General features: G+C 44.0%; 1 protein-coding gene across 1 annotated transcript in view; it reads right to left on the bottom strand.

The window, feature by feature from the left end:
• The window catches only part of ANKRD44 (ankyrin repeat domain 44), a 348,643-nt gene extending 327,629 nt beyond the window's left edge, over positions 1-21,014 (bottom strand). The window contains exons 1-2 of the mRNA XM_070580487.1: positions 20,793-21,014; positions 19,993-20,093 (exon numbers count right to left, since the gene is read on the bottom strand). The gene's annotated coding sequence lies outside the window, so the exon portion shown is untranslated. The remainder of the gene's footprint in view (positions 1-19,992; positions 20,094-20,792) is intronic.
• Positions 21,015-22,887: the final 1,873 nt, after the last annotated feature.

The following is a 22,887-nucleotide window of genomic DNA, read 5'->3' on the forward strand; positions in this document are numbered from 1 at the left end:
TTCTTTTTTTATCGGTTCAGCTTGTGTGACTTCCTCTAGCCTTTCATCCAGCTCTCTAATTCATTCTTCTGTATCATCTACTCTGCTATTGAGTCTCTCAATTGAGGGACTCAAAAATTGAGTGAATTTTTAATTTCCAGTATTTTATTCTCCATTTCTGATTGGTTCCTTTTTATATTTTCCAATTCTTTGGAGTTCTCACCGTATTCACATATCCTTCTCCTAAGATCAGTGAGCATCCTTATGACTATTTGTTTGTACTCTTTGTCAGGTAGATTGTTTATTTCTGCTTTGTTTAGTTCTTTTCTGAGGTTTTGTCCTGTTCCCTTACTTGGAATGCATTCCTTTGCCTCCTCATTTTGCCTCTTTCTCTGTGCTATATCTATGTATCAGGTAGGTCAGCTTTGTCTCCCAATCTTGGAGAGGTGGCCTTATATAAGAGATGCTTTATGAGGCCCTGCAGTGTTCTTCCCTCTTATCACCAGTTCCAAATTTTCCAGGGGTGTCCCCCGTATGGGCTACATGTGTCCTTCTGTCATGGCAGGGTTGCTGTTGCTGCAGGTGTCTGAGGAGGTTAGGCTGTCCACTTGGCCAGCTGGTTGTAACACTCCACTGTGTGTGGCTGTGTGATCCCTTCAATCACTTTGTCAGGTGTGGAATGCCCCAGCACAGTTGGCTGCAATGTCTAATAGCACACTCCTGTTGCAGTTTTTCTGTTAAGTGAGTAGGCCCCCAGTGTGGCTGGTTGCTAGGCTCGGGGGCTTATAATTGCTGTAGGCCTCTGGCCTACAAGGATATTGTCAGCTTTCTCAGGACTGCAGCTGAGTGGGTCCAGGCATGGAAGCACTCGATTGTTTCAGGCTTTGGAAGATGGGGTCAATCCCCTATGTGGCTGGTTTTCTTTTTTTTTTTTAAAGATGGGCACCTGAGCTAAGATCTGTTGCCAATCTTCTTTTTTCTTCTTCTTCTTCTCCCCAAAGCCTCACAGTACATAACTGTATATTCTGGTTGTAGGTCCATCTGGTTGTGGTATATGGGATGCTGCCTTAGACTGGATTGATGAACAGTGCTAGGTCTGTGCCCAGGATCCAAACTGGTGAAACCCTGGGCCACCAAAGTGGAGCACGTGAACTTAACCACTCAGCCATGGGTCCAGCCCCAATGTGGCTATTTGAGAAGCACTGGCCTGCTGCAGCTGTCAGGTCCCATCACCTGCAGGGCCACACACTCCGTTAACACAGTCCTGCCCTCTGCACGTGCCCAGACCCACTGAAGTGGACCCAGTCACCCCACTGCAGAGGTCCCACACACTCCACCAACATGGTTCCACCCCTCACACACGAGGTGGACCCACTTGCCCAATTCCAGAGTTTCCAGGCATCCCACCTATGCAGGCCCACAAGTAGCATGAGGGCTTGTTGTTGGTTGGCGCCAGTCCCTAGGGCAGGCTGCCTGCCCTGGCTGAACTTGATTAAATCACTGCTCTAGTGGGTGTGGCAGACCCCTGGGCTAACAGGCCAGGGGAAGAACTCCAATGGTGTCTGCCAGAGTCTGTGTCAGCACACATGCACTAGGTCACAATGTTGACAGCTGCCAATGTCTCAGTCCCTGGAGAGGTCTCACCTCTCACTGAGATGCACTCTGAGCCTATCACATGAGTCTGTTTTCACCAAAGGACTGTGCATCTTTCTTTCTATTGATTTTAGGTGGCTTTCCAAAATGGGGAGATTTGTACATGGGCCCTTTAAGAGCAGCCTTTTGTCCCCCCTTATGTCTGATGGCTTTTCTGGGGATATTCCCTGTTGTAGTTAATAGCCAGCAAAGCCAGATATTATGACACTCATCACAGTTGTGCTGAGTCCAAAAGCCACTCATTGTGTTAACACTCCCCAGCCCAGGTCCCCCACTCCTACAGAGGAGGCTGCATACCTGAGGATTACTCCTGGCTGGCCATGAAGTGTTTCAGCTCAAAGATGGCTTTTTTTCTCTCCAGAAAGGAATTTCTGCCTCTTCCACCTCAGTCAGCACTGTCCCTTGTTGTCAGGGTTCTTTTTATCCAGTTTTCAGTTCTCTCTTAGGGGTGATTGTTCCAAGAGTAGTTGTAAATTCATTGTGTCTGTGGGAGGTGAGTTCAGAGTCTGCCTACGCAGCCATCTTGACACCGTCCTTGAACTGAAATTGGAACTCAGGTTTGCTCAGACTGTGGTTGCACAGGGTGCCATCTTGCGTTAAGTCAAAAGCCTTAATTTTGTTGGAATGTCACGAAAAATCTGTGGGGTAACTTCCACTGCTACAGTTATTTCTTCTGACAAATTAAGGACCAGTCATCAAGCACTTTTTTAAAGAACAGAAGAGATTGGCTTCTGAGGTATTTCTTTTATACTGACAGATTTCCTGAGGATTTATGTTCCTAAAATGAAGAAACCATGAGTTGAGTTGATGTTAATCTAGACAGTTGCCCTCAGTAAAAACCATTAATCTAACAATAGATGCAGAGTCATTTTGAATTGTTTACTAAAACTGTGGACAAAATCCAGCCCCAGGTAGTAGGTCTTTACATATGCTTGATATTCTTGGCTTTTAAGGCAATAATGAAGTTTTACTTTTAGCATTTTGTACAGTTTTTTTTAAAGATGCTTAAACATATGTTCATTTTAGCAAGTTTCCATGAATCCTCAAAAATGCTTACCACACAACTACTGTGGGTTTCCTCACTGATTCTGAATGCTGTTTTTTTTGTTCATGGAGTCAATATCTTTAAAAATCTCATTGTTTAAAATTTGATTTCCATGCAATGCACCTTTTTGATAATAAATTACAAACTTTTTCTTCTTGTGGCTCTAAGGGATTTCAATGTGGCTACACACTGAACCCACTTTAACGTCTCATCATGACAGCTGTTTTGTGTTTGTAGTGGAATCTAAACTTAAAATATACAGTAGGGTGGTTGGCCCTCATGGAGGGCCCTGGCAGCTCAGACAATGGTGAGGCCCTCTCTCAAGTGACTTATGGGCAGGAGACATCCCCAGTGACTGGAACTGAAGGATGCATGTGTCTGTGAGACACTAGGAGAAATAGCTGAGGGGCACTGAGGTTAGGGAGGGGATGGTGCCAAGGTCCTAGGATTATGAGTTGAGGGTAATAGGCTGCCAACACCCAAAGGTCATTGAGCCTGTACTTTTAATTTACAGGTACTCCAGTGATCAGCACTTCCTTGGTTGCAAGTCCAAGTGACAAGAACCAAACTCAAACTGGTCTAAGCAAAAAAGGAAAATCATTGGGTCACTTGATAGAAAAATCCAGGAGCTCATCCAGTGTCACCAGGCCTGTTTCTTCTCTCTCTATCTCCTGCTTGATATTTTTCTCTTTTGACTTCTTAGCCCAACTTTTTACAGGCCCCAGAAGCTCCAGCTTTGCATCAGTCTGACACTAGCAATCTTAGCAGAAAGAATAAGTTTATCTCCATTTAGTTAAAATAAAGGTCCCAGGATTGGAGCTCATTAGCTCAAATTGTGTCACTGCTCATGCATGAACCAATGATGGTTAGGAGGATGGAAGAGCAGCCAGACCCGGAACACAATGAATGAGATCTACTCAATTCACATGATGGGAACTGAGAGTAAAGGAGAGGCAGCCCCTCCTGGGAAATCAAGACACTGCTCCCAGGAGGAGCAGGAAGGAAATGATGAGCAGACAAAAACAATATATGTGTGCAATAGCCATGATGTGTAAAATTGGGGTTGTTTTTAAGCTCTTGACAAATGGTCAGGAAGGGTATAGAGCAAGGGTAGAAAACAGGCTCTCCACGGGAGCAGATGGAGCTGGCTCCTAGTGCAACAGGGAGGTTATACGTAGGAGGAGGAGTGTATGTGAGGGCAGACAGCTAGAAATGGAGAGATCTGGAGGTATTAATTAGACCACCCAGACATTCTAAGTGGAAGGATTGGGAACTAGAAAAGGTTTGTATGACACAGAGCTGAGGGAGGCAAAGGCAGATCCAGACAGTATATCAGTTAAAATGCTTTTGGCTGCATGTGACGAGACACACAAATGATAACATTCCAGTATTTCCATAGGCAATTCTAGAGTTGATATACACGATGGCACGATGACATCAGGTCTCTGGGATGGCTTTTGTGAGTCTCCTGGTTTTCCCCTCATGGTTGCAAGATGACTGCCACAGCTCCAAGCGTTGCATTCTCACACATCAATGTTCAAAGACAGGAAGAAAGTGAGGGGGTGGGCTTTCTTCCTGCTTGTCTCTCTTTTATCAGAGAAAAAAAATCTTTCCTAGATACTCAGCAGGTTTTAAAGGCCAGTTTGAGTCAATGTGCAGGTTCTCATTGTAAGAGAGGCTGGAAAGTAAAATCTAGCATTTAGCTTCTTTGGTGGCAAGAATGCTCCTGCCAACAAGGAGAAGACTAGCTGATCAAAAATGAGGCCCAGGGTCTGGGGATCAGCTGGGAACACGCTGCCCAGGGTGGGTGACAGGACTCCATCTGACCAGGACACATTGCTACAACTGCTGTTTACCTCCCTCAGTCTTCCGTGGTCCTCACACCCTGGGTCCTTTATGCGGGTAACAGGCTCTGTTGTCTTAAATTATCATATAATTGCTTGTAAATGGTATTTACCGTCTCACAAACTATAAAATAGCTAGCAGTAGGAATATTTTTATGTAAAATTTGCATGGTATACTTTTTTTAAATACAAATCCAAGTCGAAGAGATACAGAGATTTGCCTAAATGCAGAAACATCTTGTGTTTTTCGATTTAAAAATGAATATTGTAAGGATGTCAACTTATCACAAACAAATTTAGAGGTTTAACACACTTCCATTTTTTAAATCTCAGGGAATTTTTTGAGGGATGATCACAAGATTCAAACATCTTTTGCCTTATGTTGGCTACAAATTTTTTTTTTTTTAATTGAGGTATAATTCTTTTTTTTAAGATTTTATTTTTTTCCTTTTTCTTCCCAAAGCCCCCCAGTGCATAGTTGTATATTCTCCGTTGTGGGGCCTTCTAGTTGTGGCATGTGGGACGCTGCCTCAGCGTGGTTGATGAGCAGTGCCATGTCGGAGCCCAGGATTCGAACCAACGAAACACTGGGCCGCCAGCAGCGGAGTGTGCGAACTTAACCACTCGGCCACGGGGCCAGCCCCAAATTTCTGGTTTTTCAAAGCAATGACATCTAAAAATAGAAATCTTATGTAGTTAATGTGGTAGCCAGGGAGGTCCTGCTCCGACCTCCCTTCAAGAAGGAGCTCACCTCCCACTGCTCTCCATGGCTAGGGAAATGATTGAAAATGTCAAAATTCATTAAGTAATATTTTTTAAACTTTTATGTCTTAGAGTGATCCTACTAGAAACCATGACCTTTCATGGTGATAAATCTTTTCTGCAGTTCAGAAATTCCTTAGGGGCTGGCCCAGTGGTGTAGTGGTTAAGTTCATGCGCTCTTCTTTGGCAGCCCGGGGTTCACCAGTTTGGATCCTGGGTGCAGACCTACACACCGTTCATCAAGCCATGCTGTGGCAGGCATCCCACAGATAAAGTAGAATAAGATGGGCACAGATGTTAGCTCAGGGCTAATTTTCCTCAAAAAAAAAAAAAGAAAAGAAATTCCTTAAGTTTTACTAAAGCTTTTCATTCTGATAAATTCAAGTAAAATTAAACTCAATATTGTTTTTGTTTAATGGAAAAAATATAGTACCATCCTATTTTTAGAAAACTATTTAATCTGTCCATTCATTGAACAAGCATGTCAGTGCCCACCACATGCCAGACACTGTCCTAGATGTGAGGATATGTAGAGAACAGAACGGACATGCATCCCTGGCCCATCTCTCCATCCAGCCACCTACCCAACTATTTTACGTCTACTTACGTGCACTAGGATGTGTTCAAATGGTAGGACTTAGTTGATTTGTTCTTTTCTCTGTTGTTCTTCTCCGAACTAATTCATTGTTTAATAATAACTTTCACTTGTGTCCTCTAGGAAGCAGACGTCACAACAAAGATAAAGGTGCCAGAGATAATGCCTCTGAAAAGTAGAGGGGAGAGGGAACAGGGGTAGGCAGGGAAAATCTTCAGACGCAATGTCGGTCTGACACCAGTGAAAGAAGAGGGGAAGGAAGATTGGTGAGAAATTGCCCCGACAGCAGTGCAGCCCTGGGGACCTTTCCCTCAACCCAACAGGGCTCTGGCACACAGATCGCTCCTGGAGGGTTGTCAGTTGTGTTGGCAGGAATGGCCAGGCCTAGTCCTGCTGCCAGGCTCGGTCACTGGCTGGGAGCTGCCTAGGCAGAGAGTGGGTTCAGCTGAGATGCTGCAGCTCGGACGGCCGCTGTGGCGGATCCTGAGGGGCTGCAAAAGGAGCCACTCACGTGCCCCTCACAGCTGAGAGGGGAGCTCCTTCTCCAAGGGAGTTCTGGGCAGGCCCTCCATGACTGCCGCATTAACTATGGAGGATTTCTACTCTTAAAAGTCATTGCTTTAAAAAAGCAAAAATGTGTAGCCAACACAAAAAGGCAAAAGAGCAGAAAATAGATCTGCTTTACTGTCTGCTAAATAATAATAACTGTGAAAGAGAACACAAACCTACCTACATAACATTTTACAATTTCTTTATCTCCAAAAGAACAATAGACAGAATGAAGCGCAGCAACAAAGCTAGGGGAAACATTTGAAATAACCATGACTGCTTTAGCTGGAGAGAATTCATACACATTGTTTTAAAAACCAAAAACATTTGGACCCCAATAAATATAATAGGTAAAAGATACAACTAGACAATTCACACAAAAAAAGATCTAAAACAAATAGAATTGGAATCTTTTCAACCTCACCAGTAATTACAAATAAGCAATTTTAAACAGGATTTTTTTAACCTAAAAAATTAACAAAGGTTTAAAAAAATTACATCACTCAGTACTTGCAAGAGTATGGTGAAATAAGTTATTCTACATTTCTGGAGATAGTGTAAATTGGTGATAATTTTGGACCTATTATTTTTTCTCAAAAGAATATATGTTGAAGAAATGACTTAAAGCAGAAATAAGCTTTAGGCACAAAGATGTTATTTTAGTCGGGACTCTTGATTATGAGAAACTCAACTCAAGCTGCTTAAGCCAAAAAGAGGAAATTACATGTTCATATAAACAAACCATCAAACCATGGAAAGTAGGGTTTAGAGCCGGCCTCGGGGTAGACGGATGCGGGAACCTCACAGAATCAAGTCATTCTCTCCCTCTCTTGCTCTCTGTCTCTCACACACAGTCACACAGGCACACGCACACACACACGCACACACACCGAACCCCTCAGCATCTGATGTGGCTTGGTCTCATTCCCACAGCTACAGAAGAAAAACTAAACAAAAACAATGGTGTACATTAATTATTAGGTATTGAAAGATTGTCTTTCCCAACAATAATCAAAATGTTTAAAAAGAGCTCAGGTACCGTCTCCCCAAAGGGTGGAGAACAAGACAGCCACTAGCTTTGGGGTCACATCCTTACTGCTTGTGATCCAAAGGGAATGAGACTGCTCCTCAGCCTGGGTCACAAGCCCCTCACTGAACCAGTTCACGGCCAGCTTTTCCCTGTTCGACCCCGGCTGCGGTGTTATTTTAGATCCTCACAGCACCTCACCTAGGTCGCCTGTCGGCTCTGAACAGGTCTCACAATTGCCATCACCACCCCCCCACCTCACATGCCACACACCCCGTTAAGCCGTCCTGTGCAACGTGACCGGTGTTATTAGGTTTTTCTCTAAAACACAAATCTGATTGGGGCGTTCTTCTGCATCAGCTTTTCACTGGCTCTCCGTTGCTCTCAGGAGGAAGTCCGTATTCTCTGGCTCAGCCCATAATGCTGCACAGTCTCCTTCAATGCTCTCCTCGCCCTCTGCTCCTTCACATGCACAGTCCAGGCAGACACACTGCCATTTCCAAGGAGTCTCTGTTCTTGCACGGTTTGACATGCCCAGTTCCAGGCAGACTGCGACCAGCTCTGGGCAAGTGCAGCCCGAGGCCTCCTTGTCTCTGTTCCACACCAGGAGCCTTTTGCTTTATGCCCTGCGGCTTCTCTAACCTCATGAAGTAGGATGTCCATGAGAACCTTCTGTTAAGTTAACTAAACAAGCAGGCCTTTGGACTGAGGTGGCTCTAACGCCCTGGCGGCCTACCAAGCAAACCAAAATTTAAGCCTGTGAATGCTCAAGGTTGCAAAATCAAAACCGAAGGACAACCAATCACAAACAGCCAGCTAGGCTTTAAGCTACAGCCAATCAAATAACTTCCTTGGTTTGCTTCCCCATCTTCTCTATAAATCTATTTCCTGAGCTCTTGTTGGCAGAGTGCTCCTAACCACGTCTGGTTTGGCGCTGCCCTCTTCTAACCGATTTTTGCTCAGATAAACTTAAAATTTTTAATATGCCTCAGTTTACCTTTTAGCACTGCTCAACTTTCAGGCAGGCTCAAGCCAAAAGCCCAGAACAATTGAAGCATATGAGGCCACGCTTGACCAAGAGAAGACCAGAACCAATAGACAAACGCTTTCCCTTTGGTTCCTTGGGAGGACAGTTTTAAGACACATGTCATAAAGCTCCTCAGAAGGTCCCAGGGGATCGAGCACCAGCCACCCACAACAGTGCCAGCCTCAACTGTCCACAACCGTGTGGTGGCTGCTTATTCCAGTTTCACGTCCCCTGGGATCGCAGTCCCAATAATTACCTGAACTCAAATCTTTGCCTCAGGACCTGCTTTGGGAGGACCCAGGCTAAGACACTAAGCTACTTCCAGGCCGACAACTTCCTGGAAGATGATGATCTGACCAAATCAGGACGGAAACCCAAAGTCTGAGAAAAGAAGGAAGACTAGCCAATGAGGAAATAACCGCTATATTCCACTATCTAATTCTAACTCAAATAGAACTGGCGTCCCAAGAAGCCCAATCTCAGAGCAGTTTGGCATTCAAAGCAACAGTCCAGCAACCAAACTAACACTAATAAAATCATGACTATCATCTCTCTGGAAAAGCATCAAGAATAAGGAAGTATATTTTTAATACAAAACAAAACACTGTTTAAAAAAAAATCCTCTCTCTCACCTCCACCTCTTTCGGTGTCCTCCACACGGAACAGACCTGCTTCTCAAGTCCATGTTGTCTCTCCTTGACCTTCAACCTTCAACTACAAAATTCCTTAAAAAAAGACAAAGCCCTCATAGTTCTGGACTTTACTTTCTTTTCCCCCTTTTATCCTCCCTCTTTCTTCTCTCTTGTAAGTAAATCTTGGCCTTTTTCTATGAAAATACCCCAACCCATCTCTTCTATGTCCTGTTTTCTACCATTGTCCCAATTCCACATCACAAAATCCAGAAACCAACCTAGCAAAGACAAAATCTTCCTCAGCTCTCAGAGGAAAAGGCAAGGTGGGGATTCCAGACTCAGAATTCCATTTAGTGGGTAAAAGAGGCTAAGAACACTCAACTTTAATACCGTTGTTCCTAGTCACGCAACATATAAGCTGAACACAAAGGCAGGTACATCTCAAGGTTCCTCGTTCCTCTACAAGGAAAAGAATAAAAGGTGAGTAAAGTGAACAGCCATTAAAGATTCATGTTAACCCGGGAATTCTCATAGTTCATGTGTAATCTATCCACCCATACTTTTGGAGTAGGTGTTGTACAATAATTTTTATATGCACTAAATCCCTTAATATACCTTTGTGACTGAAAAATTGTCTGTAGTTCAGAGATTTCCAGAATTGCTGGAAGAAGGGACTATTTTATGCAGCAATATTCCAATGACACTAAATGGGAATTCAGCAGGGGCATTAATAGAGGATTACCCGGATCACAGCGTATGAACGCTGGAAATCTGATTATAATCATGTGTCATTTGGTGACTCGAAACTCAGGGCCACAGGAGCTATGATCGCTGGGCACTTCCAACTCATCTCTAGGGCTTGACCTGCCACACAGGTGAGACAGGTGTGTTCCCAGGTCAGGGTGTATGCTGTGCGGGAGAGAACTTGCCAGAGTTTGTCTCCCTATCTCTCCTTTTTCCAAGGCTGAGTAAATCTCCTTCTACCTGGCTCCCTCTTTGGATGGGTTAATATCCTTGGTCAAGCCTAGTCCTGTCACCAGGTGTGAGTGGCCAGGAGGGGATGTGGCTTGGGCATCACTTTCACAAAGGGCCTCGAGGGGAGGAGGCTGCTCGGAGAACCAAGAGACGCACTAACGGGGTTAAACAAAGATGTGCATTGTATGCCTCTACGCTTGAACCCAATCCAGGCCACACTGCCTGAATGCACTAAGAAAGAATAATTTAATAAACCTAAAATTGTCTTGTGAGTAGCACAATTATATTATATGTGTTGTACGTGTTAAAGTGTTAGTTACCTCAAGTAAACATTTAAAACAGCACAATTTTTCTCAGTCTGTTTTGCATTTCTTCATTTCTTTTAATACATGGGAATAACTTAGGCCTCTCAAATCCCGAGCAGGCTTGGGTCAAGTAGCTCTTGTCTGGACATTTTGTCCCTAGAGATGGACTTTGTAGATCTCTACATGGTTCGGCTATGTGTTAACTAATTAGCAAATCATAAAATTAAACAACTGTTACCTGAGTGCCTATTCTTTTGAGGCACTGGGCAAAGGTGAAAAAACAGCAGACGTAGTTCTTGCCTTCAAGGACTTTACATTCCAGAGAGAGAGAGGAACTCTAATTATGGGATCTCACGATTAATCTAAAATTGTACTCTTGATAGGTTGTAATAGGGGAATTTGACCTTCTTTGGTGGGAATCAGAAAAGTATTCATGATGAAAGGACAGAGGCTAAACAGATATCTGAGAGGGGAATAGAAATAAAGTCGGAAAAAGTGGCAAGGACAAGGAAGAGAGTCTCAGGCAGAGGGAAGAGCACATTCAAATGCCCTGTGGTAAGAGGAAGCAGTGCAGATTTGAGACTTTGAAAGATGGTCTGAGCCCTGGGCACAGAAAGCCAGAGAGCCAGGGTCAAGATGAGGCTGGTTGAAGGAGATTACTTTGAAACTCCAGGCTTTTTTTTTGAGGGGTAGAGAGGTCATCCCACTGTGGCCCACACACATGACCTTCAAACCCTCCCCAGAATACCACTGTCCCCCACCCCATATGCAAATTCTAATCATCTTTCAGAGCTCAGCTTGAGCCTGGGCTTTCCAGAATGAACCAAGCTAATCACGTATTGCCCTTGAAGCAGGACTTTCTCACCGTGCTTCAGAGTTTGAACAGCAATAAAACTGAGAGGGAACAAACCCGTCACTGGGGAAAGTGCTGCCCAGAGGAAGAGAACTGAAGGAGCAATGTTACAGTGAGTTTAGAGAAGTGGACACAAAATTAGGAAATACTCCCACACAGGAAATTTTTTAAAGTTTTTCCAGATAAGGGGACTTTTCACTCATTCAGAGCAATAGCTTCGCGTTCTTAGGGGAGTTTTCACATACAAATGCTGCAGTGCATGCCAAGGGATGCGGTGTGACGATGGCTTATCAAGAGGCTAAGGTAGAATCAACAGAGCCAGAATTTCGCTCTTTCAGAAGACTTACAAAAATAGACAACTTCTCTTCCGGCCTCTTTGGTCTCGGCTGCAGAAGCGAGATGACGAAGGGAACATCATCATTTGGAAAGCGTCGCAATACAGTGCACACATTGCACAGCCACTGTGGCTCTAAGGGCTACCACGTTCAGAAGTCGACCTGTGGCAGATGTGGAAGGAACCCCGCCAACAGGAAGAGAAAGCATAACTGGAGTGCTGAGGCTCAAAGGCCTACCACCCCGTTGGGTCGAATGCGTGGCCTCAGAACTGTATACCGCAGACTCAGGCATGGGCAGAAGATGGTAAGCTGTTGCAGCATCCCGCTCATCTTAAGGACTTCCATCACTAGCCACGCAATAAGTGTGCCGGTTTAAAAAAGAAATAGGCAAAACCGTGGCAAACTGGTAAAGAAATAAAAGGAGAAAGCATAAATAGACAATATTAGGAACAACGATGGAGCATTACTATAAATACAACAAAGAGTTTTAAAACTAAAAGAGTACTAAGAACAACTTTTTGGCAATAAACCTGAAAACAGATTTAGTGAATAAATGACTATAAAAAATGTAACTCATCAAAATGAATTCAATAAGAAAGTAAGTAAGTTAGAGACCATGTACATAACTGGAATTAGGCAGAAAAAAGTAGATTTACCCTCAAATAATTCAGTGCCAGTTTAGGGCAACTGGCAGAAAAGGCATTCAGGAATTCCTTTAGCAGCAAAATGAGTCGTTTTCTCCACGCTCCTCCAGTTGCCTATCCATGGTGTTCAAAGACAAGACTTACAGACTGAGATTATCGATGACTGAGGCAGATTTTTTTCTCACACTGATATCTTGTCAGCCTGCAAGTTTTCCAGAAATTTCCATCAATAACACTACCCTTAAGGGCCTCTGTTTTAAGCAGATGTGTGCATTGTCACTGGCCTAAAGCATTATGTCAGCAGTTATGAACCTTTTGGTCCGCCAGACATCTTTGAATACCAGTGTCACACTTGGAAGACATCTTCAGACGATACTAAACAAATTAGCAATAATTACAGTACAATCATGCTACAATGTAACAATGTCACTGTGACTGTCAAAGCAGACACAGCTAAGACTGTCACTCTTCAGCACCGTGTTACGATTTGAGCAGACCCTTTTACTGCCTAACCATGCTCTATTATACGTTTTTAAGACAGTGACCTTATGACTCACATCCAAGCAACAGAAGGCACTGGCTTGCACTTTTCCTTATGCCTCTTACATCCCACCCATAGTAAGCTCTACGCCATTGTACATTGTGTCACACAATCCCTTCAGCCTACTCCAGTTGACAGACATCATATGAATATGTGTCCACTGAATCCCAAGAAGAATCACTGTTCCATGTTAGTCTTTCGAAGGGTGCACCTTGCATCTTGTACCCAGCTGAGAACTGCCAGGAGTTCCTAGCAAGCTAACATGCAACAGAGATTCGTTTCCTGAAGCGTGGCATGCATCTTATTGGGGGGTCAGTGAGATGATTGTAGGCAGAACTTTTTCTATTTTAATAGTTATACGTTTATCTTTAATATGTATTAGGAAGAAATGTAACTATCACCTCAAACTTGGGTTTTCAGAGATATTATTGTTTAAAATAATTTAAATTGGCTTACCTAGGAATTTAAACAATATGTTTAAATTTACCTAGTCAGTTCATTTAAATATGAATGTTAAGTCGATAACAGAATGTGTAGTATGAAGATATGGTGAAAATCATGACGGTGGCATATGAGCAACTGAAGTTTAGGAAACTGGTCTACCAACTGCACTCACAAAGGCCCAGTGTCACCCAGCAGAAAGCAAGGACCAAAGGGAAAGTAACACATTAGAAGAACGTGCTTTCTCATAATGATCTCATGTGATCGCCCCTACACAGTGAGCTGGGAAAGAGACGGAGTTCTGAGGCAGCTCTCCCACTACACAGGCGGGAGGGAGGGAGACATTACTGTCCTCACCCCAAGAAGTAAACGGAAGCTTCTAGGGCATCCCAGGTAGGAGGTGAAGGGATCAGGTTTCTCCGTGGAAAGATACATGTGACGGTCTTGAGGACTTTGAGTGTCATAAGGGAGAAGAACTTCGTATTCTTAGATATAAATGGGATTTGAATTTATCACACAAAATGGAGGAAATTTTCCTCCTTGAAGCCAGATTTGTTCTGTGTCTTACTCAGAAATACGTTAACTCCAGAACTAGGGACATGACAGTACAAGAAACAGAACTGTGGTCTCTAGACATCATTTCCCAGCTCTTTTTTTGACCTTAAGCAAGTCACTTCCCCCGTCTGGCCGGCCAGATGATCTTTCAGAGCTCTGCCTGTTCCAGCACTGTGTGACTCCCATCATAATGTTTATGAGAAGAAAAGAGAAGAAAAATCCAGACTTTACTGATGCCAAATGTGAAGCCCAGGGACACAGCCGCTGGAATAATCTAGATTTGGGCCTGAATAGTGACAAGAATGAAAACAGGATTCCTAGGGGCAGTTACAGAAAGCCTCCAGACCAGGAGCTGATGTTGAATGTGGCAAAGGTCATCATTAGGAGCAGGAGTCCAAAGGGATCTCACCTGGGACCCACAGGGGGCAGGACTTAACAAGCCCTAACGCTCCTAGAACTTGAACATGCAAGTAGACTTACTTGATCAGAAGTGTAACAGTGAGACTCAGGACTTGCTCACAGACTGGAAGAGTGATGAGGGCTTGCCTCACTTAGCAGATTCGATCAGCATTGTGGATCCATTCATAATGCCGCCTTATTCACTAATTTCTTCATTGTCTTGGGCCAGATTTCCCAGAAGCTGACTCTGAGATGAGGATTCGTGTGCAAGTGATTGCGATAAGAAGGCTCCAAGGAAAGGAGTAAGAAAGTGGGGAAGCAGGATAGGGAAGGGAAGAAGCCAGAGCCAGGCTGGTGAAGCCCCAGCCTCAGCCTGATCCTGAGGGAAACTCTGGAAGGTTGGTTACCCCACAGAATCTGTCCTGCCTCAAGGCAAGGGAGCTGGGCTTTCTACTCCTGCATCAGTCAGTCACTGCCTTGTGGCTGCCCTGAAGGCGTTAAACGCCTCTGTACTTTCACCCCTGAGAAGTGTCCCGATCAAGCCGCTTCAGTAGCCCTAGGGTAGTTCTCCAAAGAAGGCTGCAGGTTTAAGCTTTTAGGAGGGAAGCTCCTAGAAGCTGTGGGTAGGAACACAGAACTGGTAAAGGCTGCTGAGGGGACAAGGCGAAACACCAGCAGTATCCTCGATAGTCTCATATGACCTACTTTTCTCCCCATTCAGATAATCAACTTATATGGAAAGAAGCACGGGTTTTGGAGTCAGACAGACCTGGACTTGAATTCCAGCTCCATCAGTAATGAGGCCTGTGACCCTGAAGAGCTTAACTGCTCTGAGTCTCAGTTTTTGCATCTGCAAAGTTTAATTGATTTACCTCAAATAAAGTGCATTTTAATCAGTTCTAAGATGCACATATTTTCAAATTTAAAATCTTTGAAATCAGAATACATCTTACAATCACTGTTGGCCAGGCAGTAATCACGATAGAGTTGTCCCTGGCCGTGCTTGCGTGAACTTGGTCCTAGCTGCTCGAATTATCATCCCCTTAATTGAGTTACAACGCACTGTTGATAGTTTACATGCTTTAATCACCATTCAAAATGTCTCCAGAATGATTACATTATGATTCAACATTGACATGAAAAGCTTGAATGGAAACTACAGCAGAAAATGGAAACAACAGTGGAATGTGAATTTGGTATTAAAGATGCAAATATTCCTCTTAGGACGAATGACCACAGTTACATATTTTTAGCAAGAACCGTACCCACAGGGAGATGAATCTGCATTACATTTTATTATGGAGAAATGGGCAGGATTGCCTATCCTGGCAGCCAGAGGCAGGAGAAATTGCCAAATCCTTCAGGATAGATGAAAGAAATTTCAGGGCCACAAGAGGCCGGTGTGACTGATTCATGACGGCACAGCACTATCAGGTGTCACAGTTTAGTTGGCAGGTTTTTTCTTTCCTCCTGGTACATAAAATGATGAACCTCACAGTCAGCGATATCTTAGAGTTGATGAAATTCCCCCAAATTCCGAACGCCACAGTCACGTTAGGCTGTGCCCTGGAGCTGACAGTGCCGAGCAGGATGTGTGGAGAGAAGGCCACCAGGAAAGAAGAGATGGTAGGGACAGGCCAGACCTCGTGCACCTGGCTCTGGGTGGCAGTGAAGAGCAAACATGGGAGGGACTCGGACCTGAGGTGCTGGGGAGCCTTGAATGTATGAAACAGAGTTGCCTGACTCTGCCTCTGCTCTACACCCACTAGGGAGTCCCTCTCCTCAGGGGTCACATGCAGACACTTAATCCCCATGCTGCCCAAACAGAAGGCCCTGGAAGGACTCCTGAGGGTCCGCTGGACCAGGTGTGACCCCTTTAGTGGCTGGTTGGGGCCAGCAGGCCCAAGGAGGGCAGTGGAAGAACACTGGGGGTGGAAAGAGGCTGAGGGCAGCAGCTACTCACCAATTAGTGTGGAAACACTGTGATATTTAGAAAATCACTGTGGCCACACTGGTGTTTACCAGTTGGCCATCAGCCCCGCTACGACCCTTTCTTCTCCATCTCTCCTTCCCTGTCCGTCTCTCCTTCCTTGAACAACATAAAGAGTAAGAGCCAGGCTATGGAGTCGGCCATGGGCCTGAGTCCCTGCTTGCTCACTTTAAGCAGGCCATTAATTTCTCATGGTCTCAACTTTTTCATTTATCTAATGGAGAAGACACTTGATCCCAAAGGTTTCTAGAAATAAATGAGATAAGGTGGATATCGTGCTTAAGCATGGGGCCCAGCACATAGTTGTCTGCAAACTGAAGCTACTGGGGTCGTTATCTGTTTCTCGTGCTTGAAGGAACCAGAAAATTTGCCCAGTGATTACCGGATGACTCACATTATCCCCGCCATGTTGAAGACGTGGGCTTTAGGGTTTGACTGCTGATAGCCATTAAAATACAACCACAGTGAGAACATCTGGTTTCAATTGAAAGTCTAGTTCCTGTGTTCTTCCAATCAATTTAGGGTTTCTTCCCCGCCCTCCACCCCACCAAAACAATTGAAAGCTTTGTACTAAATTTACCATTTCTAAGTGGGTTGAAAATGTGCTTTATTAAAAAACAAATAGTAGGCTCCAGGACACTATGGGAGAGAGCTATCTATTTTGGCAAGTTGCCTTTCCATTAAGTGCCTATTACACAGTCAACTCACCATGGCAAAGCTGTTGAGACATTTCTCACTGACCTTTCTGGCCCCAATTATCTAATGCTCAGGAAAGCTTTTATGGAAAATATCATCACAATTCACAGCTAATGGGTGAGCTGAGCACTGTGTCTTTAAAATATGCCTCCTTATCTTGTGTTGACGCTCAGTTAGTACTATCTTTCACTATTAACATACAATTACAGTGAACATGCTTGTGGTTACATCTTTGTGCCTTTTGTCTAATTATTTCCTTAGAAATTCTTAAAAATAGAATGCCTAGGATAAATGGTATATAGATTTTTTTAATTGAACATATAGTGCCCTCTAGAAAGTTTTTACCAATTTACAATTTTATCAATAGTATATGAAACTATCTTTCCTCATAGTCTCAGCAACATTTAAATCCTTACCAGTCTGGTAGGTGAAATGTCATCTTATTGTTTTAATCTGCATTTCTTCAGTTCTTCTTTAGTTAAGCGTCTCTGTGTTTGCTTATTCACCATGCGGGCCACTACTGTGTTTGAGTCCTTTGCTCATTTTACAATACACTGCTGACATTTTTATTGAGTTATAAGAATTCTTTAAAAATATATATAATAAACATTATTTATAATAAATAATCCAAATAAAAAACTCATATAATCTTATAGAGAGGGTATTTTAAGATTTCAGCTAATGGGGCCAGCCTGTGGCCAAGTGGTTAAGTTCACATGCTCTGCTTCGGCGGCCCAGGGTTTCGCCAGTTCGGATCCCGGGTGTGGACATGGCACTGCTCATCGGGCCATGTTAGGGCGGTGTCTCACACACCACAACCAGAAGGACCCACAACTAAAAATATACAACGATGTACTGGGGGGATTTGGGGAGAAAAAGGAAAAATAAAATCTTTAAAAAAAAGATTTCAGCTATTATAATCTTGTCTGGTAGAAAAAAGTTAGAGTCCTCATGTTTTCATTTCAGATATATTGTTTAGAGTAAATTCGAGATAATTTTGCACAAGTCAACAAGACCTGGCCACAATATTTTGGTTACCACTTTAGGAATCAAGATAAATGAATGAGCTATGAGTAATTAATCTTTGCTCCTCTGAGCAAGTCTAGGAATAAATAAGGAGGCCCTGACCTTGAGGTAACAACCTTGGGGAAGGGAGAAGGGAGAGGACCTGGGAAGGGCAGACCTTGCCAGTATTTTCCTGCTGTTAGTTGATGAGGGTAAAAATTGGCGACGACTCTCCACAGCCTGAGATCCTTCAGCACTTCGCAGTGGAGGGCACAGCAGCCCTCATCCACACCTGGCTGTGTCCCGAGTGAGGGTGAGTGGGTGAGGCTGGGAGGAGGCAGACAGCAGGCAGGACTTCTTCCAGGAGACAGCAGGTTGAGAGCAGGAACAGCAGCGAAGGGAGGAGGGGTAAACTGAGCATCCTATAGGCCAGGCCAGCTCCCTCCATCCGCGTAGGGTGGGGGGGTCAGCCTGCAGGATGGCCGGCCGTCCTTCCCAGAACCTCAAAGCTTTGGGAGGCCTGGGGGGCCCTCAGTGGTAGTAGTAGAAGAGGTGTCCCCTTCTCCGTTGACTAAGTCACCTCAGGAGTAAATCTGTTTATGTGTTAAGGTCATGGGTTCTTCTCTGGTCTTGTTTCTATGCGGTGATGGAAGGTATGGTTTGGTTTTTGTTTTTATTGCTGATCATTTTTTTTTAAAGATTTTATTTTTTCCTTTTTTCTCCCCAAAGCCCCCTGGTACATAATTGTATATTTTTAGTTGTGGGTCCTTTTAGTTGTGGCGTGTGGGACGCTGCCTCAGCATAGCTTGATGAGCGGTGCCATGTCCGAGCCCAGGATCCGAACCAGCGAAACCCTGGGCCGCCATCGCCGAGCCCGCGAACTTAACCACTCGGCCACGGGGCCGGCCCTGCTCACCATTTTTATTCACCAGTTTATCTGTGAATCTCCATTCTTTTCCGACTGAATTATAAACTCCTTCAAGGTGGAGTTTCTTTGTAGAATTGTTAACATTTAGCAAAGTTTTAAGTACACAATACTCAAATGTTTCTATCTACATATCACACAACCTACTCATATATAACAGAATTTTTCAAAGATTAAATAATACTACATAAATTAAATATTTTATTACTGAACTTTGCTTAGTTTCCAGATCTGTAAAATGGGAAGGAAGAAGAGAGAATACACAGGAAGCCAAATGGAAAACGAGATATTCTTTCTAGGTCACAGAATTTTATAACTAGAAGGGTCTTAGACATCATTAATCTAACACCTTCCTCCCTCCCTTCCTCCTTTTGAATCTGGAATATGTTATCTTCCTTTAGAGGTGTTGAGTGGTTTCTGGCAAGTGGTTAAATCACTGCCAGATCTGCTCCGTCACATCAGATTTAATCTTAGGTGTCAGTAGGGTGGGACTGTTTTGGTATTGTCCTGAATCTAGTGTGGTTCTTATTCCTATGGCATGGCATTTCTGGGTCTTAACTGAATACCCCAGGTGTTCAGAGAGCTCTCTTCACTCTGGCTTGGCTAGAACCCCAGTGTCTCCATGCACTGCACTGCCTACCTCCAGTCCGATCTCTTTTCTCCACCCTTACTGCCAGACCTCTCTCTCTCCACTGGGCCCTGTGGAGTCTGTCCTGTGGGTGAGTATCCAGCACCAGCTTAAAACCCCAGGAGAACTCTCGTGCAGACTCCAGGGCACTCCTGCCCAGCTCCCTCTTCCTTAGTATCCTGCTGCCCAAGGTCTCTCCACCTCAGCACCTCTGGACTCTGATGTCACCTTCTCAACCACAGAGCGGCCGCAGTCTAGACTGTGCACCACAGTCTAGAACGTGTCCCATGGGGCCGGCTCCATGGCCGAGCGGTTAAGTTCACGCACTCCGCTGCAGTGGCCCAGGGTTCGGGTCCTGGGTGTGGACATGGCACCGCTCGTCAGGTAACATTGAGGTGGCGTCCCACATCCCACAACTAGAAGGGCATGCAAGTAGGATATGCAACTGTGTACAGGCGGGGTTTGGGAAGATAAAGTAGAAAAAAAAAAAAAGATTGGCAACAGTTGTTAGCCCAGGTACCAATCTTTAAAAAAAAAAAAAAGGAACATGTCCCAGACAGAAAGCCAGCGGGAAGGTGGGGACTCACCCTTAGTGTTTCTCTGCTCTGCAGGGATCACAGTCCCGCACTGTCTGGAGCGAATCCAGGGCCTGAAACAGCTGCTTCATACGTTTCATCCCATTCTATCGCTGTTCATGGAGGGGAGAAAGCCCATGATGTATTACCTTTATTTTATTTATTACCTTTATTTTACTGAGAGGAAAATGATACTCTGAAAGAAGGAATGACTAACCTTTTTTGCTGGTTTGTTTTTCTTTTTTAAAAAAACAGTATCATAAATATTGCTTTGTAGGAGCCTTTTTTTTTTTTTTTTTAACCTGCGAAACACGAGCAATTCCCCACGTCATTAGATATTCTTCTACGGCATCATTTTTAATGACTGGTATTTTAGTGTAAGGATATGCCACAATTTATTTAACCAATCCTCGGAAAGCATTTTAACCTAAAATAGAAGTATTACCAATTCTAAGTAGTAAAAATAAAAACAAAAACAAAAAACTATGAATCATGGAAACTTCTCTTCAAGAAAATGAGTATTTTGTTGCCTTGGTACAAAGACTTAAAGCTAGGTCCCCCAGTGTCGCCTGGCAGAGCCCCTGGAGTTTTGCTTTGACAGCAGATGCTCAGTACTAGGTGAGCATGATCTGAATCTAAAAGGAAACCCCCGGGTTCCCAGGCATCCCTCTTTGCCTTCTCTCCTCTCAGTCCCTCCACAATCTCATTCACCCTGCAGCTTGATTTACCCTAAAAAACTAACAGCACATACCAATTCTCTACAATTGGTGTGATGTACGTCCCTTCTTCACCTGGCCCGGCCCACCTCTCACCTCAGCTCGCCTCCAGAGTCCTGTACTCCAGCCCCTGTCATCTTCCCACGCCCTCAGGTCACTTTGCAAGCGCTGATGGCTTTGCTGGCAGCCTATCCCCCACATCTCACATGCCTGTCTTTCAAAACTCAGCTCAGATATTGCTTCACCTGAAGGCCTTCCATGACGTTACACCAACCCCGACCTGGAGTGGGCCGACGCCCGCACCCACCTCTGCACTGTGCACACCCTGTGCTCTCTCCAGGACTCATCACATGAAGTCATAATGCTCTTTCCCTGCCCTTCTCACCCACTCGTTTGTAAATCCTTGAGGGTACCGCGATCCTCAGCATCTTGTGCATGTCTGTGCTCAAGAAATGTTTAGTGAAGGAACTCAAACTGCTCTTTTAAATTTCTCACCCTATTTCATTCTTTGGCTCCCTACTGCCCTGAGTGCAAACATCCTGCCGGGTTTTCAGTATCCCAGTGGGCCCATCCCCAAATCCTCTTCCCCTCCACTCCTGGCACACATCCTCCCTCAGCCGGGCAATCTGCACGTCATCCTGACCCCTAGCCTCCTCATTCCTACCGCTAAGCCGCTCTCACAGCCCGGGTTGCTCTCCTCATAGACACATCCAAGGGCAAATTCAAGACCTTTCTCCTACTTGAAGTTTTCCATGATGACTCTTTTCAATTTGTTTGTTTAGTGATAATACAAGCCTTCTTTAAGATGGTCTGATTTCAAATACTTGGTTAGTAATCTTTGATTTGTGTCCTGATATTTTGGTCATAAACCACACTCTATTCACCTGGCCCTCTCTTACTCTTACTGAGATTTCCTTTGAATCAGCACAGTGTTATTTTCTAATTTCACTTTATTTTGTAAATATATAAGGTCCAAATAAACATAATTTTGGACTCACTTGTTGCTCCATGGGTTTATCAGATCGTCCCATATAATCACGTCTTCCCCTGGAGGATGAATCTTCCTTGTACATTCTGTTATCGCTCCACAAAACTCTTAGAATACTGTTATGCCCATAATCAGCAATAAATTATTACCTTATTCATTGATTTTAGGTAGTTAAAACATTTTGCTAAATGTTTTAGAAAAGAATTATTCAATATTATAAAATAATAATAATTAATTATATTCTGTTATAAAAGGCTATAAAGGAAAAGTTCATCCTACCCCACTAACAGGATTTATACTTATTCTAAATCAATGGAGGCCAAAATAATGAGGTTTTACTTTATTTCACAGAGTCTTACAGTAGGAGGGGAATGTCAAAACTACTTAATCCAATACGCCCATTCAACAGTCTTCCCCTCCATCAGCTCCACCGTGAAGCTTTGCAGCAAAACCCACCGTGACAAGGAGAGCCCTACGCTCTGAAGGCAGCTCGGTTAGAAAGCGCTTCCTCGTGCTGTTTCCCTGCAACCTCCTCCACTTGTCCTAGTTTTGCCCTCTGGGGACCGAACAGAACAAGTGCACTTCTTCCACAAGATGGCACTTCTAGGATTTAGAGACGGTTATGATGGCCTCTCCCATCCCTCCCCCATCACCTTCTCTAGACTAAATCTCCAGACTCCTCATATGGTGCCATTGTTTCCATTTCTTTGCCATCTGTGTGTTTTTTCCTGAATATGATCCAGTTTGTCCACATTCTTCAAAGGGTGAGCCCGCATTACTCTTGATTAGGGGTTGCACATTCAGATACTTCCAGGGACCAGACCCTAACTAAAGGTAAACGTGTGGCTATGGTGCAGTGTCAAGACAGGAGTGGTGGGAGCTGGACTTAAGCCCTGACTTAAGGCTTTCCTATTCAAAACTCTAAACCCACCTGCTAGCCAAATAAGATTGGGACACGAGAGCCGTATTTGCCCTTCTGGGCCACCGGGTATCTGATGAAGGTAAAGCTGACTTTCACCTCCCTGACAGTAAAGAGGCAGCTGACATTATATTACACTAGCTATTACGTGTGTGTGTGTGTATCTATAATATATACATGTTGTACGTAATATATATTTCATATAGAATAGCTATATATTATAATTATAACTTGTATATTATGCATTACATAATTTATATATTATATAAATGTTGAATTTTCCT

The sequence above is a fragment of the Equus przewalskii genome, chromosome 17 (assembly GCF_037783145.1).
Source record: "Equus przewalskii isolate Varuska chromosome 17, EquPr2, whole genome shotgun sequence".
NCBI classification, from domain to species: Eukaryota; Metazoa; Chordata; class Mammalia; order Perissodactyla; family Equidae; genus Equus; species Equus przewalskii.